Raw genomic sequence first — 17,408 nt, 5'->3', positions numbered from 1 at the left:
TGAGCCTGCGCATCCGGAGCCTGTGCTCCGCAGTGTGAGAGGCCACAGCAGTGAGAAGCACGCGAACCAAAAAAAAAAAAAAAAAAAATATGTGGTACATATATAAAATGGAATATTACTCGGCCATAAAAAGGAATGAAACTGGGTCATCTGTAGAGACATCGATGGATCGAGAGACTGTCATACAGAATGAAGTAAGTCAGAAAGAGGAAAACAAATATTGTATATTAATGCATATATGTGGAGCCTAAAAATGGTACAGATGAACTGGTTTGCAGGGAAGAAATAGAGACACAGAGGTAGAGAACAAACGTATGGACACCAAGTGTGGGAAGCCATGGGGTGGTGGTGGTGGGATGAGTTGGGAGATTTGGATTGACCTGTATACATGTATATGCATAAAATACATAACTAATAATAACGTGCTGTATAAAAAAATAAATAAAATTTCAAAATTTTAAAAAATAAAATTTAAAAATAAAACAGAAAAAAGTTCTTCCCGTCACACAGATGTATTTATAGGAATGAATTATTTCCATGCTTATATCTATAAATACATAAAAGAGGAATAACATCTAACTTGAAACATAAAAGAAACAAAAAGTGAACCCACGAGTTATACAGAGGAAAACCCTATCACGGCACTTGCTCCAGTGGTAAACAATTCTGAAATTGGTCAGAGGTGGGGAACCATCTCCCATACAGCCAGCAACCCAACCCCCACGCAAGGAGCGTCCTCATTGCAAAGCTGGGGGACCGTGCCGAGGCATCTGTGAGTAAACGTGAGCTGAGCCCCAGGCCAGCTGCTGCTGAACTGTTCCCACCCTTTCCAGGTAAAACACCTGAATAGGTACAAGGGCTTGAAAGCCTAGAGGAAGGACCGTGGAGCCACACCAGCGACAGCACGCAGGCCAACTTGGTGCCTGCAGGCCAGCCAGCGTGGTCCTGGACCCTGGCGCTCTTCCAGAAGCTTTCCATTGCCCTGCCTGAGATACCCCTCCTGTCCCGGACCCCACTGCTTTTTTCCTTCCTCACCTCTGCCGGAGAGAAATTCCAGCGGAAGTATGGGTGACACATCCTCTTCTTTACAGTTGGCAGCCTGGCAACTCCTGCAGAAAGTCCAGCAGAGTCCCACTCACACCGGGCCACTCACAAAGCTGTGGCCCCTCACACCCTCCCACCAGCACAGCCCCGAGACTGCTGACGGGGCAGAGAATATGGAGTCAGGCACAGCTTCAGGGGCTATTGCTGCCTGGAGCTCTGTTTATATTGACCTCAACGAGGCACACCTGGGGAGGGCGGGCCGGCAGGTTAAGGGTGTCCAGGTCAGCTAATCCACAACCCTCAGGGAATCATATTGTTGAAAATGGACCTCACTAAGGCAGAATAGAAGCCAAGGGAAAAAAGGACAAAATGTCATTTGCAGCCCCCTAGATGAGTCTAGAAGTAATCACGTGACATGTAGTAAGTCAGAAAGTGAAAGACACATATCATATCATATCACTTAGAGGTGTTACCTAAAAATGGATACCAGGGCAGATATTTCCACGGAGAAGGGCAATCACAGATTCATTAAACAAACTTATGGTTCACCAATGGAAAGGTGTGAGGATTGGTTTCATTACGATATCGGGGTTAACAGACATATACAAACACAGGTGACATATATAATCACCAAAGACCTACAGAATACCAAGAGAGGACTACTCAACATTCTGTCATAACGTACATGGGAAAAGGATCCAAGGAAGAACAGACATCTGTATATGTGTAAAAGAACCACATCTTCCACACCTACAACAAGCCAAACATTGTAATCAAACTTGCTGTAATAAAAAATAAAAAATTAAATTTAAAACACGAACAAGAAGTAGTGAGACAAACGTGAGGGGCTTTCTCCTGGCACATTCCATTCTAAATTCCAATCTAGAACACCACTTCCACTGAGGCTCTCTTGCCCTAGTAACCAGATTTGGTAAGGGTGAACTGCTGCCACCTTGTGGCCGTTTCACACAACAGCAGCTTTAATCCCAGCGCTAATGGTCAGGTGATATTCAAAATCATTGCAGGCCTGTAAATGACACCTGCCCTGAAAACAAATCCTGGGGTCACATATCGACCAACAAATTCAAAGGACGTCCATATTTCAAAACGACCGTTTCAAAAGGCATATTTTACGCACATTAGTGTTCTGCTTCTTTTCCTTTCTTTCCTTTTTTGTTAGAAAAAACGGGAATGGAAAAAGGCATTCCTCAGAATGGGCGAAAATCGTTGCAAACGAATCAATGGACAGAGGTTTAATCTCCAATATATATAAACAGCTCATGCAGCCTAATATTAAAAAAACAAACAACCCAATACAAAAATGGGCAGAAGATCTAAAGAGACGTTTCTTCAAAGAAGACACAGAGATGGCCAAGACGCACATGAAAAGCTGTTCAACAGCACTAATTATTAGAGAAATGCAAATCAAAACTACAATGAGGTATCACCTCACACCTGTTAGAATCGGCATCATCAGAAAATCTACAAACAACCAATTCTGGGGAGGGTGTGGACAAAAGGAGCCCTCTTCCAATACTGGTGGGAATGTAAATTGATAGAGTCACTATGGAGAACAGTATGGAGTTTCCTTAAAAAAACTAGAAATAGAATTACCATCTGATCCAGCAATCCCACTTCTGGGCATATACCCAGAGAAAACCGTATTTCCAAAAGGCACATTCACCACAATGTTCGTTGCAGCACTATTTACAATAGCCAGGTAATGGAAGCAACCTAAATGCCCACAGACAGATGAATGGATAAAGATGTGGTACATATATAAAATGAAATATTACTCGGCCATAAACAGGAATGAAACTGGGTCATTTGTAGAGACATCGATGGATCGAGAGACTGTCATACAGAATGAAGTAAGTCAGAAAGAGGAAACCAAATACTGTATATTAATGCATATATGTGGAACCTAAAAAATGGTACAGATGAACTGGTTTGCAGGGAAGAAATAGAGACACAGAGGTAGAGAACAAACGTATGGACACCAAGTGTGGGAAGCCATGGGTTGGTGGTGGTGGGATGAGTTGGGAGATTGGGATTGACCTGTATACATGTATATGCATAAAATACATAACTAATAATAACGTGCTGTATAAAAAAAATAAAATTGAATTTCAAAATTTTAAAAAATAAAATTTAAAAATAAAAGAGAAAAAAGTTCTTCCCGTCACACAGATGTATTTATAGGAATGAATTATTTCCATGCTTATATCTATAAATACATAAAAGAGGAATAACATCTAACTTGAAACATAAAAGAAAAAAAAAGTGAACCCACGAGTTATACAGAGGAAAACCCTATCACGGCACTTGCTCCAGTGGTAAACAATTCTGAAATTGGTCAGAGGTGGGGAAAAATCTCCCATACAGCCAGCAACCCAACCCCCACGCAAGGAGCGTCCTCATTGCAAAGCTGGGGGACCATGCCGAGGCATCTGTGAGTAAACGTGAGCTGAGCCCCAGGCCAGCTGCTGCTGAACTGTTCCCACCCTTCCCAGGTAAAACACCTGAATTTGTACAAGGGCTTGAAAGCCTAGAGGAAGGGCCGTCGAGCCACACCAGGGACAGCACGCAGGCCAACTTGGTGCCTGCAGGCCAGTCAGGGTGGTCTTGACCCCGGGCGCTCTTCCAGAAGCTTTCCATTGCCCTGCCTGAGATACCCCTCCTCTCCCGGCCCCCACTGCTTTTTTCCTTCCTCACCTCTGTCCGGAGAGAAATTCCAGCGGAAGGTATGGGTGACACATCCTCTTCTTTACAGGTGGCAGCCTGGAAACTCCTGCAGAAAGGCCAGCAGAGCCCCACTCACACCAGGCCACCCACAAAGCTGTGGCCCCTCACTCCCTCCCACCTGCACAGACCCGAGACTGCTGACGGGGCAGAGAATATGTAGTCAGGCACAGCTTCATGGGCTATTGCTGCCTGGAGCGCTGTTTATATTGACCTCAGCGAGGCACGCCAGGGGAGGGCGGGCCGGCAGGGTAAGGCTGCCCAGGTCAGCTAATCCACAACCCTCAGGGAATCACATAGTTGAAAATGGACCTCACTAAGGCAGAATAGAAGCCAAGGAAAAAAAGGACACAATGCCATTTGCAGCACCGTAAATGAGTCTAGAAGTAATCACGTGACTTGTAGTAAGTCAGAAAGTGAAAGACACATATCATATCATATCACTTATAGGTGTTACCTAAAAATGGATACCAGGGCAGATATTTCCACGGAGAAGGGCAATCACAGATTCATTAAACAAACTTATGGTTCACCAATGGAAAGGTGTGAAGATTGGTTTCATTACGATATCAGGGTTAACAGACATATACAAACACAGGTGACATATATAATCACCAAAGACCTACAGAATACCAAGACAGGACTACTCAACATTCTGTCATAACGTACATGGGAAAAGGATCCCAGGAAGAACAGACATCTGTATATGTGTAAAACAACCACATCTTCCACACCTACAACAAGCCAAACATTGTAATCATACTTGCTGTAATAAAAAATACAAAAAATTAAATTAAAAACACGAACAAGAAGTAGTGAGACAAACTTGAGGGGCTTTCTCCTGGCACATTCCATTCTAAATTCCAATCTAGAACACCACTTCCACTGAGGCTCTCTTGCCCTAGTAACCAGATTTGGTAAGGGAGAACTGCTGCCACCTTGTGGCCGTTTCACACAACAGCAGCTTTAATCCCAACGCTAATGGTCAGGTGATATTCAAAATCATTGCAGGCCTGTAAATGACACCTGCCCTGAAAACAAATCCTGGGGTCACATATCGACCAAAAAATTCAAAGGACGTCCATATTTCAAAACGACCGTTTCAAAAGGCATATTTTACGCACATTAGTGTTCTGCTTCTTTTCCTTTCTTTCCTTTTTTGTTAAAAAACACGGGAATGGCAAAAGGCATCCCTCAGAATGGGCGAAACTCGGTGCAAACGAATCAATGGACAGAGGTTTAATCTCCAATATATATAAACAGCTCATGCAGCTTAATATTAAAAAAAACAAACAACCCAATACAAAAATGGGCAGAAGATCTAAAGAGACGTTTCTTCAAAGAAGACACAGAGATGGCCAAGACGCACATGAAAAGCTGCTCAACAGCACTAATTATTAGAGAAATGCAAATCAAAACTACAATGAGGTATCACCTCACACCTGTTAGAATCGGCATCATCAGAAAATCTACAAACAACCAATTCTGGGGAGGGTGTGGACAAAAGGAGCCCTCTTCCACTATTGGTGGGAATGTAAATTGATACAGTCCCTATGGAGAACAGTATGGAGTTTCCTTAAAAAAATTAGAAATAGAATTACCATCTGATCCAGCAATCCCACTTCTGGTCATATACCCAGAGAAAACCGTATTTCAAAAAGGCACATTCACCACAATGTTCGTTGCAGCACTATTTACAATAGCCAGGTAATGGAAGCAACCTAAATGCCCACAGACAGATGAATGGATAAAGATGTGGTACATATATAAAATGAAATATTACTCGGCCATAAATAGGAATGAAACTGGGTCATTTGTAGAGACATCGATGGATCGAGCGACTGTCATACAGAATGAAGTAAGTCAGAAAGAGGAAAACAAATATTGTATATTAATGCATATATGTGGAACCTAAAAAATGGTACAGATGAACTGGTTTGCAGGGAAGAAATAGAGACACAGAGGTAGAGAACAAACGTATGGACACCAAGTGTGGGAAGCCATGGGGTGGTGGTGGTGGGATGAGTTGGGAGATTGGGATTGACCTGTATACATGTATGTACATAAAATACATAACTAATAATAACGTGCTGTATAAAAAAATATAATTGAATTTCAAAATTTTAAAAAATAAAATTTAAAAATAAAAGAGAAAAAAGTTCTTCCCGTCACACAAATGTATTTATAGGAGTGAATTATTTCCATCTTTATATCTATAAATATATAAAAGAGGAATAAAATCTAACTTGAACCATAAAAGAAAAAAACACCTCAACCCATGAGTTATACAGAGGAAGACCCTATCAGCGCACTTGCTCCAGCGGTAAACAATTCTGAAATTGGTCAGAGGTGGGAAACCATCTCCCATACAGCCAGCAACCCACGCCCCACTCAAGGAGCGTCCTCATTGCAAAGCTGGGGGACCGTGCCGAGGCATCTGTGAGTAAACGTGAGCTGAGCCCAAGCCCAGCTGCTGCTGAACTGTTCCCACCCTTCCCAGGTAAAACACCTGAATATGTACAAGGGCTTGAAAGCCTAGAGGAAGGGCCGTCGAGCCACACCAGGGACAGCACGCAGGCCAACTTGGTGCCTGCAGGCCAGCCAGGGTGGTCTTGGCCCCGGGCGCTCTTCCAAAAGCTTTCCATTGCCCTGCCTGAGATACACCTCCTGTCCCGGCCCCCACTGCTTTTTTCCTTCCTCACCTCTGTCCGGAGAGAAATTCCAGCGGAAGGTATGGGTGACACATCCTCTTTTTTACAGGCGGCAGCCTGGCAACTCCTGCAGAAAGGCCAGCAGAGCCCCACTCACACCAGGCCACCCACAAAGCTGTGGACCCTCACTCCCTCCCACCAGCACAGCCACGAGACTGCTGACGGGGCAGAGAATATGGAGTCTGGCACAGCTTCAGGGGCTATTGCTGCCTGGAGCGCTGTTTATATTGACCTCAACGAGTCACACCTGGGGAGGGCGGGCCGGCAGGATAAGGCTGCCCAGTTCAGCTAATCCACAACCCTCAGGGAATCACATTGTTGAAAATGGACCCCGCTAAGGCAGAATAGAAGCCAAGGAAAAAAAGGACACAATGCCATTTGCAGCACCGTAAATGAGTCTAGAAGTAATCACGTGACTTGTAGTAAGTCAGAAAGTGAAAGACACATATCATATCATATCACATATAGGTGTTACCTAAAAATGGATACCAGGGCAGATATTTCCACGGAGAAGGGCAATCACAGATTCATTAAATAAACTTATGGTTCACCAATGGATAGGTGTGAGGATTGGTTTCATTACGATATCGGGGTTAACAGACATATACAAACACAAGTGACATATATAATCACCAAAGACCTACAGAATACCAAGACAGGACTACTCAACATTCTGTCATAACGTACATTGGAAATGGATACGAGGAAGAACAGACATCTGTATATGTGTAAAAGAACCACATCTTCCACACCTACAACAAGCCAAACATTGTAATCAAACTTGCTCTAATAAAAAATAAAAACATTAAATTAAAAACACGAACAAGAAGTAGTGAGACAAACTTGAGGGGCTTTCTCCTGGCACATTCCATTCTAAATTCCAATCTAGAACACCACTTCCACTGAGGCTCTCTTGCCCTAGTAACCAGATTTGGTAAGGGAGAACTGCTGCCACCTTGTGGCCGTTTCACACAACAGCAGCTTTAATCCCAGCGCTAATGGTCAGTTGATATTCAAAATCATTGCAGGCCTGTAAATGACACCTGCCCTGAAAACAAATCCTGGGGTCACATATCGACCAAAAAATTCAAAGGACGTCCATATTTCAAAAGGACCGTTTCAAAAGGCATATTTTATGCACATTAGTGTTCTGCTTCTTTTCCGTTCTTTCCTTTTTTGTTAAAAAAAACGGGAATGGAAAAAGGCATCCCTCAGAATGGGCGAAAATCGGTGCAAACGAATCAATGGACAGAGGTTTAATCTCCAATATATATAAACAGCTCATGCAGCTTAATATTAAAAAAAACAAACAACCCAATACAAAAATGGGCAGAAGATCTAAAGAGACGTTTCTTCAAAGAAGACACAGAGATGGCCAAGATGCACATGAAAAGCTGCTCAACAGCACTAATTATTAGAGAAATGCAAATCAAAACTACAATGAGGTATCACCTCACACCTGTTAGAATCGGCATCATCAGAAAATCTACAAACAACAAATCCTGTGGAGGGTGTGGACAAAAGTAGCCCTCTTCCACTATGGGTGGGAATGTAAATTGATACAGTCACTATGGAGAACAGTATGGAGTTTCCTTAAAAAAACTATAAATAGAATTACCCTCTGATCCAGCAATCCCACTTCTGGGCATATACCCAGAGAAAACGGTAAATCAAAAAGGCACATTCACCACAATGTTCGTTGCAGCACTATTTACAATAGCCAGGTAATGGAAGCAAACTAAATGCCCACAGACAGATGAATGGATAAAGATGTGGTACATATATAAAATGGAATATTACTCGGCCATAAAAAGGAATGAAACTGGGTCATTTGTAGAGACATCGATGGATCGAGAGACTGTCATACAGAATGAAGTAAGTCAGAAAGAGGAAAACAAATATTGTATATTAATGCATATATGTGGAGCCTAAAAAATGGTATAGATGAACTGGTTTGCAGGGAAGAAATAGAGACACAGAGGTAGAGAACAAACGTATGGACACCAAGTGTGGGAAGCCATGGGGTGGTGGTGGTGGGATGAGTTGGGAGTTTGGGATTGACCTGTATACATGTATATGCATAAAATACATAACTAATATTAACGTGATGTATAAAAAAATAAATAAAATTTCAAAATTTAAAAAAATAAAATTTAAAAATAAAACAGAAAAAAGTTCTTCCCGTCACACAGATGTATTTATAGGAATGAATTATTTCCATGCTTATATCTATAAATATATAAAAGAGGAATAAAATCTAACTTGAACCATAAAAGAAAAAGAAAACCTGAACCCACGAGTTATACAGAGGAAAATCCTATCAGGGCACTTGCTCCAGCGGTAAACAATTCTGAAATTGGTCAGAGGTGGGAAACCATCTCCCATACAGCCAGCAACCCACCCCCCACACAAGGAGCATCCTCATTGCAAAGCTGGGGGACCGTGCCGAGGCATCTGTGAGTAAATGTGAGCTGAGCCCCAGGCCAGCTGCTGCTGAACTCTTCCCACCCTTCCCATGTAAAACACCTGAATATGTACAAGGGCTTGAAAGCCTACAGGAAGGGCCGTCGAGCCACACCAGTGACAACACGCAGGCCAACTTGGTGCCTGCAGTCCAGCCAGGTTGGTCTTGGCCCCGGGCGCTCTTCCGGAAGCTTTCCATTGCCCTGTCTGAGATACGCCTCCTGTCCCGTCCCCCACTGCTTTTTTCCTTCCTCACCTCTGTCCGGAGAGAAATTCCAGCAGAAGGTATGGGTGACACATTCTCTTCTTTACAGGTGGCAGCCTGGAAACTCCTGCAGAAAGGCCAGCAGAGTCCCACTCACAGCGGGCCACCCACAAAGCTGTGGCCCCTCACTCCCTCCCACCAGCACAGCCCCGAGACTGCTGACGGGGCAGAGAATATGGAGTCAGGCACAGCTTCAGGGGCTATTGCTGCCTGGAGCGCTGTTTATATTGACCTCAACGAGGCACACCTGGGGAGGGCGGGCCGGCAGTGTAAGGCTGCCCAGGTCAGCTAATCCACAACCCTCAGGGAATCACATTGTTGAAAATGGACCCCGCTAAGGCAGAAGAGAAGCCAAGGGAAAAAAGGACACAATGCCATTTGCAGCACCGTAGATGAGTCTAGAAGTAATCACGTGACTTGTAGTAAGTCAGAAAGTGAAAGACACATATCATATCATATCACTTATAGGTGTTACCTAAAAATGGATACCAGGGCAGATATTTCCACGGAGAAGGGCAATCACAGATTCATTAAACAAACTTATGGTTCACCAATGGAAAGGTGTGAGGATTGGTTTCATTACGATATCGGGGTTAACAGACATATACAAACACAGGTGACATATATAATCACCAAAGACCTACAGAATACCAAGAGAGGACTACTCAACATTCTGTCATAACGTACATGGGAAAAGGATCCCAGGAAGAACAGACATCTGTATATGTGTAAAAGAACCACATCTTCCACACCTACAACAAGCCAAACATTGTAATCAAACTTGCTGTAATAAAAAATAAAAAAAATTAAATTAAAAACACGAACAATATGTAGTGAGACAAACTTGAGGGGCATTCTCCTGGCACATTCCATTCTAAATTCCAATCTAGAACACCATTTCCACTGAGGCTCTCTTGCCCTAGTAACCAGATATGGTAAGGGTGAACTGCTGCCACCTTGTGGCCGTTTCACACAACAGCAGCTTTAATCCCAGCGCTAATGGTCAGTTGATATTCAAAATCATTGCAGGCCTGTAAATGACACCTGCCCTGAAAACAAATCCTGGGGTCACATATCGACCAAAAAATTCAAAGGACGTCCATATTTCAAAACGACCGTTTCAAAAGGCATATTTTACGCACATTAGTGTTCTGCTTCTTTTCCTTTCTTTCCTTTTTTGTTAGAAAAAACAGGAATGGAAAAAGGCATCACTCAGAATGGGCAAAAATCGTTGCAACCGAAACAATGGACAGAGGTTTAATCTCCAATATATATAAACAGCTCATGCAGCTTAATATTAAAAAAACAAACAACCCAATACAAAAATGGGCAGAAGATCTAAAGAGACGTTTCTTCAAAGAAGACACAGAGATGGCCAAGACGCACATGAAAAGCTGCTCAACATCACTAATTGTTAGAGAAATGCAAATCAAAACTACAATAAGGTATGACGTCACACCCATTAGAGTCGGCATCATCAGAAAATCTACAAACAAAAATTCTGAGGAGGGTGTGGACAAAAGGAACCCTCTTCCACTATTGGTGGGAATGTAAATTGATACAGTCACTATGGAGAACAGTATGGAGGTTCCTTTAAAAAACTAAAAAGAGGAGTACCATCTGATCCAGCAATCCCACTTCTGAGCATATACCCAGAGAAAACCATAAATCAAAGAGACACATTCACCCCAATATTCATTGCAGCACTATTTACAATAGCCAGGTAATGGAAGCAACCTAAATGCCCACAAACAGAAGAACGGATAAAGATGTGGTACATATATAAAATGGAGTATTACTCAACCATATAAAGGAATGAAACTGGGTCATTTGTAGAGAACTCGATGGATCTAGAGACTGTCATACAGAGTGGAGTAAGTCAGAAACAGAAAAACAAATATTGTATATTAATGCCTATATTTGGTACCTAGAAAAGTGGTACAGATGAACTTGTTTGCAGGGCAGAAATAGAGACACAGAGGTAGAGAACAAACGTATGGACACAAAGAGGGGGAAGCCATGGGGTGGTGGTGGTGGTGGGATGAGTTGGGAGATTGGGATTGACCTGTATACATGTAAATGCATAAAATACATAACTAATAATAACCTGCTGTATAAGAAAATAAAATTAAATTTCAAAATTTTTAAAAATAAAACAGAAAAAAGTTCTTCCATTCACACAGATGTATTTATATGAATGACTTATTTCCATGCTTATATCTATAAATACATAAAAGAGGAATAAAATTTAACTTGAAACAATGGAGAAAAAAAAAACCTGAACCCAACAGTTATACAGAGGAAAACCCTATCAAGGCACTTACTCCAGCGGTAAACAATTCTGAAATTGGTCAGATGTGGAGAATCATCTCCCATACAGCCAGCAGCCCAACCCCACGCAAGGAAGTTCCTCATTGCCAAGCTGCGGGACCGTGCCGAGGCGTCTGTGAGTAAATGTGAGCTGAGCCCCAGGCCAGCTGCTGCTGAACTGTTCCCACCCTTCCCAGGTAAAACACCTGAATATGTACAAGGGCTTGAAAGCCTAGAGGAAGGGCAGTGGAGCCACACCAGCGACAGCACACAGGCCCACTTGGTGCCTGCAGGCCAGCCAGGATGGTCCTGGCCACGGGCGCTCTTGTGGAAGCTTTCCATTTTCCTGCCTGAGATACCACTCCTATCCCGGCCCCCACTCCTTTTTTTCCTTCCTCACCTCAGCCCAGAGAGAAATTTCAGCAGACATTATGGGTGACGCATCCTCTTCTTTACAGGTGACAGCCTGGCAACTCCTAAGCCTTGCCGTTCCCTAACACCAACGCTAGCCTGGAACGGAAACCCTCCACCAGCCCTAAACCTTACCCTATGCCGTAACCTACTCCTGGCCCGTACGCTGGCACAGACCCGTGCGTCAGCACGTAGCCTGACCCTCCCTCGTTTCCGTACCCTCACCTGTGCCCTAAGCCTTGCCGTTCCCTAACCCTAAACCTAGCCCGAAACGGAAACCCACCACCAGCCCTACACCATACCCTACTCCGTAGCCTACTCCTGGCCCGTACGCTGGCACTGACCCGTGCGTCAGCATGTAGCCTGACCCTCCCACGTTTCCGTACCCTCACCTGTGCCCTAAGCCTTGCCGTTCCCTAACCCTAACCCTAGTCCGGAACGGAAACCCACCACGAACCCTACAGCTTACCCTACGCCGTAGCCTACTCCTGGCCTGTACACTGGCACTGACCCGTGTGTCAGCACGTAGCCTGACCCTCCCACGTTTCCATACCCTCACCTGTGCCCTAAGCCTTGACGTTCCCTAACCCTAAGCCTAGCCCGGAACAGAAACCCACCACCAGCCCTAGACATTACCCTCCGGCGTAGCCTACTCCTGGCCTGTATGCTGGCACTGACCCGTGCGTCAGCACGTAGCCTGACCCTCCCACGTTTCCGTACCCTCACCTGAGCACTAAGCCTTGCCGTTCGGTAACCCTAACCCTAGCCCGGAATGGAAAACCACCACCAGCCCTACACGTAACCCCCAAGCCGTAGCCTACGCCTGGCCGGTACTCGGCACTGACACGTGCGTCAGCAAGTAGCCTGACCCTACCACGTTTCAGGACCCTCAACTGTGCCCTAAGCCTGGCCGTTCCTAACACTAACCCTAGCCCAGAACGGAAAACCACCACCAGCTCTACACCTTACCCACAAGCCGTAGCCTACTCCTGGCCCGTATGCTGACACTGACCCGTGTGTCAGCACGTAGCCTGACCCTCCCACGTTTCCGTACCCTCACCTGTCCCCTAATCCTTGCCGTTCCCTAACCCTAACCCTAGCCGGAACGGAAAACCACCACCAGCCCTACACCTCACCATATGTCGTAGCCTACACCTGGCCCGTACGCGGGCACTGACCCGTGTGTCAGCACGTAGCCTGACCCTTCCACGTTTCCGTACCCTCACCTGTGCCGTAAGACTTGCCGTTCCCTAACCCTAACCCTAGCCCCGAACGGAAACCCACCACCAGCTCTAAATCTTACCCACAAGCCGTAGCCTACTCCTGGTCCGTACACTGGCACTGACCCGTGCGTCAGCACGTAGCCTGACCCTCCCACGTTTCCATACCCTCACATGTGCCCTAAGCTTTGCCGTTCCCTAACCCTAAACGTAGCCCGGAACGGAAACCAACAACCAGCCCTACACCTGACCCTACGCCGTAACCTACTCCTGGCCCGTACGCTGGCACTGACCCGTGCGTCAGTACGTAGACTGACCCTCCCATGTTTCCGTACCCTCACCTGTGCCCTAAGCCTTGACGTTCCCTAACCCTAACCCTAGCCCTGAATGGAAACCCACCACCAGCCCTACACCTTAACCTACGCCGTAGCCTACTCCTGGACTGTACGGTGGCACTGAACCTTGCGTCAGCATGTAGCCTGACCCTCCCACGTTTCCGTACCCTCACCTGTGCCCTAAGTCTTTCCGTTCCGTAACCCTAACCCTAGCCCGGAACGGAAACCGACCACCAGCCCTAAACATTACACTATGACGTAGCCTACACCTGGCCCATACGAGGGCACTGACATGTGCTTCAGCACGTAGCCTGACCCTCCCATGTTACCGAACCGTCACCTCTGCCCTAAGCCTTGCCGTTCCCTAACTCTAACCCTAGCCCGGAACGGAAACCCACCACCAGACCTAAACCTTACCCACAAGCCGTAGCCTACTCCTGGCCCGTACGCTGGCACTGACCCATGCGTCAGCATGTAGCCTGACCCTCCAACGTTTCCGTACCCTCACCTGTGCCCTAAGCCTTGCCGTTCCTGAACCCTAACCCTAGGCCCCAACGGAAACCCACCAGCATCCCTACAGCTTACCCCCAAGCCGTAGCCTACTCCTGGTCCATACGCTGGCACTGACATGTGCGTCAGCACGTAGCCTGACCTTCCCACATTATCGTAATGTCACCTGTGCCCTAAGCCTTGCCGTTCTTTAACCCTAACACTAGTACGGAAGGGAAAAACACCACCAGCCCTACACCTAACCCCCAAGCCGTAGCCTACTCCTGGCCGGTACGCTGGCACTGGCCCGTGCGTCAGCACGTAGCCTGACCCTCCCACGTTTCCGTACCCTCACCTGTGCCCTAAGACTTGACGTTCCCTAACCCTAACCCTAGCCCGAACAGAAACCCACCACCAGCCCTAGACATTACCCTCTGGCGTAGCCTACTCCTGGCCTGTATGCTGGCACTGACCCATGCATCAGCATGAAATCTGACCACCCCACGTTTCCGTACCCACACCGGGGCCCGAAGCCTTGCCGTTCCCTAACACTAACCCTAGCCCGGAACGGAAACACACCACCAGTCCTACACCTTACCCTACGCCGTAGCCTACTCCTGGCCGGAACGCTGGCACTGACCCATGCGTCAGCACGTAGCCTGACACTACCACGTTTCCGTACCCTCACCTGTGCCCTAAGTCTTGCCGTTCCCTAACCCTAAACCTAGCCCGGAAAGGAAACCCACCACCAGCCCTACAACTAATCCCCAAGCCGTAGCCTACTCTTGGCCGGTACGCTGGCACTGACACGTGCGTCAGCACGTAGCCTGACCCTCCCACGTTTCCGTAACCTCACCTGTGCCCTAAGCCTTGCCGTGCCCTAACGCTAACCCTAGCCTAGAACGGAAACACACCACCAGCCCTACAGCTTACCCCCAAGCAATAGCCTACTCCCGGACGGTACGCTGGCACTGACACATGCATCAGCACGTAGCCTGACCCTCCCACGTTTCCGTACACTCACCTGTGCCCTGAGCTTGCAGTTCCCTAACCCTAACCACAGCCCGGAACGGAAACCCACCACCAGCCTGAAACCTTTCCCTACGCCGTAGCTTACTTCTGGCCCGTACGCTGGCACTGACCCGTGCGTCAGCATGTAGTCTGACCCCCACACGTTTGCGTACCCTCACCTGGGCCCTAAGCCTTGCCGTTCCCTAAACCTAACCCTAGCCCGGAACGGAAACCCACCACGAACCCTACACCTTACCCTACGCCGTAGCCTACTCCTGGCCCGAATTCTGGCACTGACCCGTGCGTCAGCACGTAGCCTGACCCTACCACGTTTCCGTACCCTCACCTGTGCCCTAAGTCTTGCCGTTCCCTAACACTAACCCTAGCCTGGAACGGAAACCCACCACCAGCCCTACACCTTACCCTATGCCGTAGCCTACTCCTGGCCCGTACGCTGGCACTGACACATGCGTCAGCACGTAGCCTGACCTTCCCACATTTCCGTACCCTCACCTGTGCCCTAAGCCTTGCCGTTCCCTTACCCTAACCCTAGTACGGAACGGAAACCCACCACCAGCCCTACACCTAACCTCCAAGCCATAGCCTACTCATGGCCCGTACGCTGGCACTGACCAGTGTGTCAGCACGTAGCCTGACCCTCCCACGTTTCCGTACCCTCACCAGCGCCCTAAGACTTGCCGTTCCCTAACCATAACCCTAGCCCGGAACGGAAACCCACCACCAGCCCTACACTATACCCTACGCCGTAGCCTACTCCTGGCCCGTACGCTGGCACTGACCCGTGCGTCAGAACGTTGTCTGACCCTCCCACGTTTCCGTACCCTCACATGTGCCCTAAGCCTTGCCGTTCCCTAACCCTAACCCTAGCCCCCAACGGAAACCCACCACCAGCCCTACACCTTACCCCCAAGCCGTAGCCTACTCCTGGCCCGTATTCTGGCACTGACACGTGCGTCAGCACGTAGCCTGACCCTCCCACGTTTCGGTACCATCACCTGTGCCCTAAGACTTGACGTTCCCTAACCCTAATCCTAGCCCGGAACAGAAACCCACCACCAGCCCTAGACATTACCCTCCGGCGTAGCCTACTGCTGGCCTGTATGCTGGAACTGACCCGTGCATCAGCACGTAGCCTGACCCTCCCACGTTTCTGTAACCTCACCTGAGCACTAAGCCTTGCCGTTCGGTAACCCTAACCCTAGCCCGGAATGGAAAACCACCACCAGCCCTACACCTTAAACCCAAGCCGTAGCCTACTCCTGGCCCGTACTCGGCACTGACACGTGCGTCAGCAAGTAGCCTGACCCTCCCACGTTTCAGGGCCCTCAACTGTGCCCTAAGCCTGGCCGTTCCTAACACTAACCCTAGCCCAGAATGGAAACCCACCACCAGCTCTACACCTTACCCACAAGCCGTAGCCTACTCCTGGCCCGTATGCTGACACTGACCCGTGCGTCAGCACGTAGCCTGACCCTCCCACGTTTCCGTACCCTCACCTGTCCCCTAAGCCTTGCCGTTCCCTAACCCTAACACTAGCCGGAACGGAAAACCACCACCAGCCCTACACCTCACCATATGTCGTAGCCTACACCTGGCCCGTACGCGGGCACTGACCCGTGCGTCAGCACGTAGCCTGACCCTCCCACGTTTCCGTACCCTCACCTGTGCCGTAAGCCTTGCCATTCCCTAACCCTAACCCTAGCCCCGAACGGAAACCCACCACCAGCTCTAAAACTTACCCACAAGCCGTAGCCTACTCCTGGCCCGTACAATGGCACTGACCCGTGCGTCAGCACGTAGCCTGACCCTCCCACGTTTCCGTACCCTCACATGTGCCCTAAGCTTTGCCGTTCCCTAACCCTAAACGTAGCCCGGAACGGAAACCCACAACCAGCCCTACACCTTACCCTACGCCGTAACCTACTCCTGGCCCGTATGCTGGCACTGACCCGTGCGTCCGTACGTAGCCTGACCCTCCCATGTTTCCGTACCCTCACCTGTGCCCTAAGCCTTGACGTTCCCTAACCCTAACCCTAGCCCTGAACGGAAGCCCACCACCAGCCCTACACCTTAACCTACGCCGTAGCCTACTCCTGGCCTGTACGGTGGCACTGAACCTTGCGTCAGCATGTAGCCTGACCCTCCCACGTTTCCGTACCCTCACCTGTGCCGTAAGACTTGCCGTTCCCTAACCCTAAACGTAGCCCGGAACGGAAACCCACAACCAGCCCTACACCTTACCCTACGCCGTAACCTACTCCTGGCCCGTAAGCTGGCACTGACCCGTGCGTCCGTACGTAGCCTGACCCTCCCATGTTTCCGTACCCTCACCTGTGCCCTAAGCCTTGACGTTCCCTAACCCTAACCCTAGCCCTGAATGGAAGCC

The sequence above is a fragment of the Mesoplodon mirus genome (genome assembly GCF_964341445.2).
Source record: "Mesoplodon mirus genome assembly, chromosome: 11".
Taxonomy (NCBI): Eukaryota; Metazoa; Chordata; class Mammalia; order Artiodactyla; family Ziphiidae; genus Mesoplodon; species Mesoplodon mirus.
The sequence above is the reverse complement of the archived record's forward strand: the minus strand, read 5'-3'. Positions refer to the sequence as shown.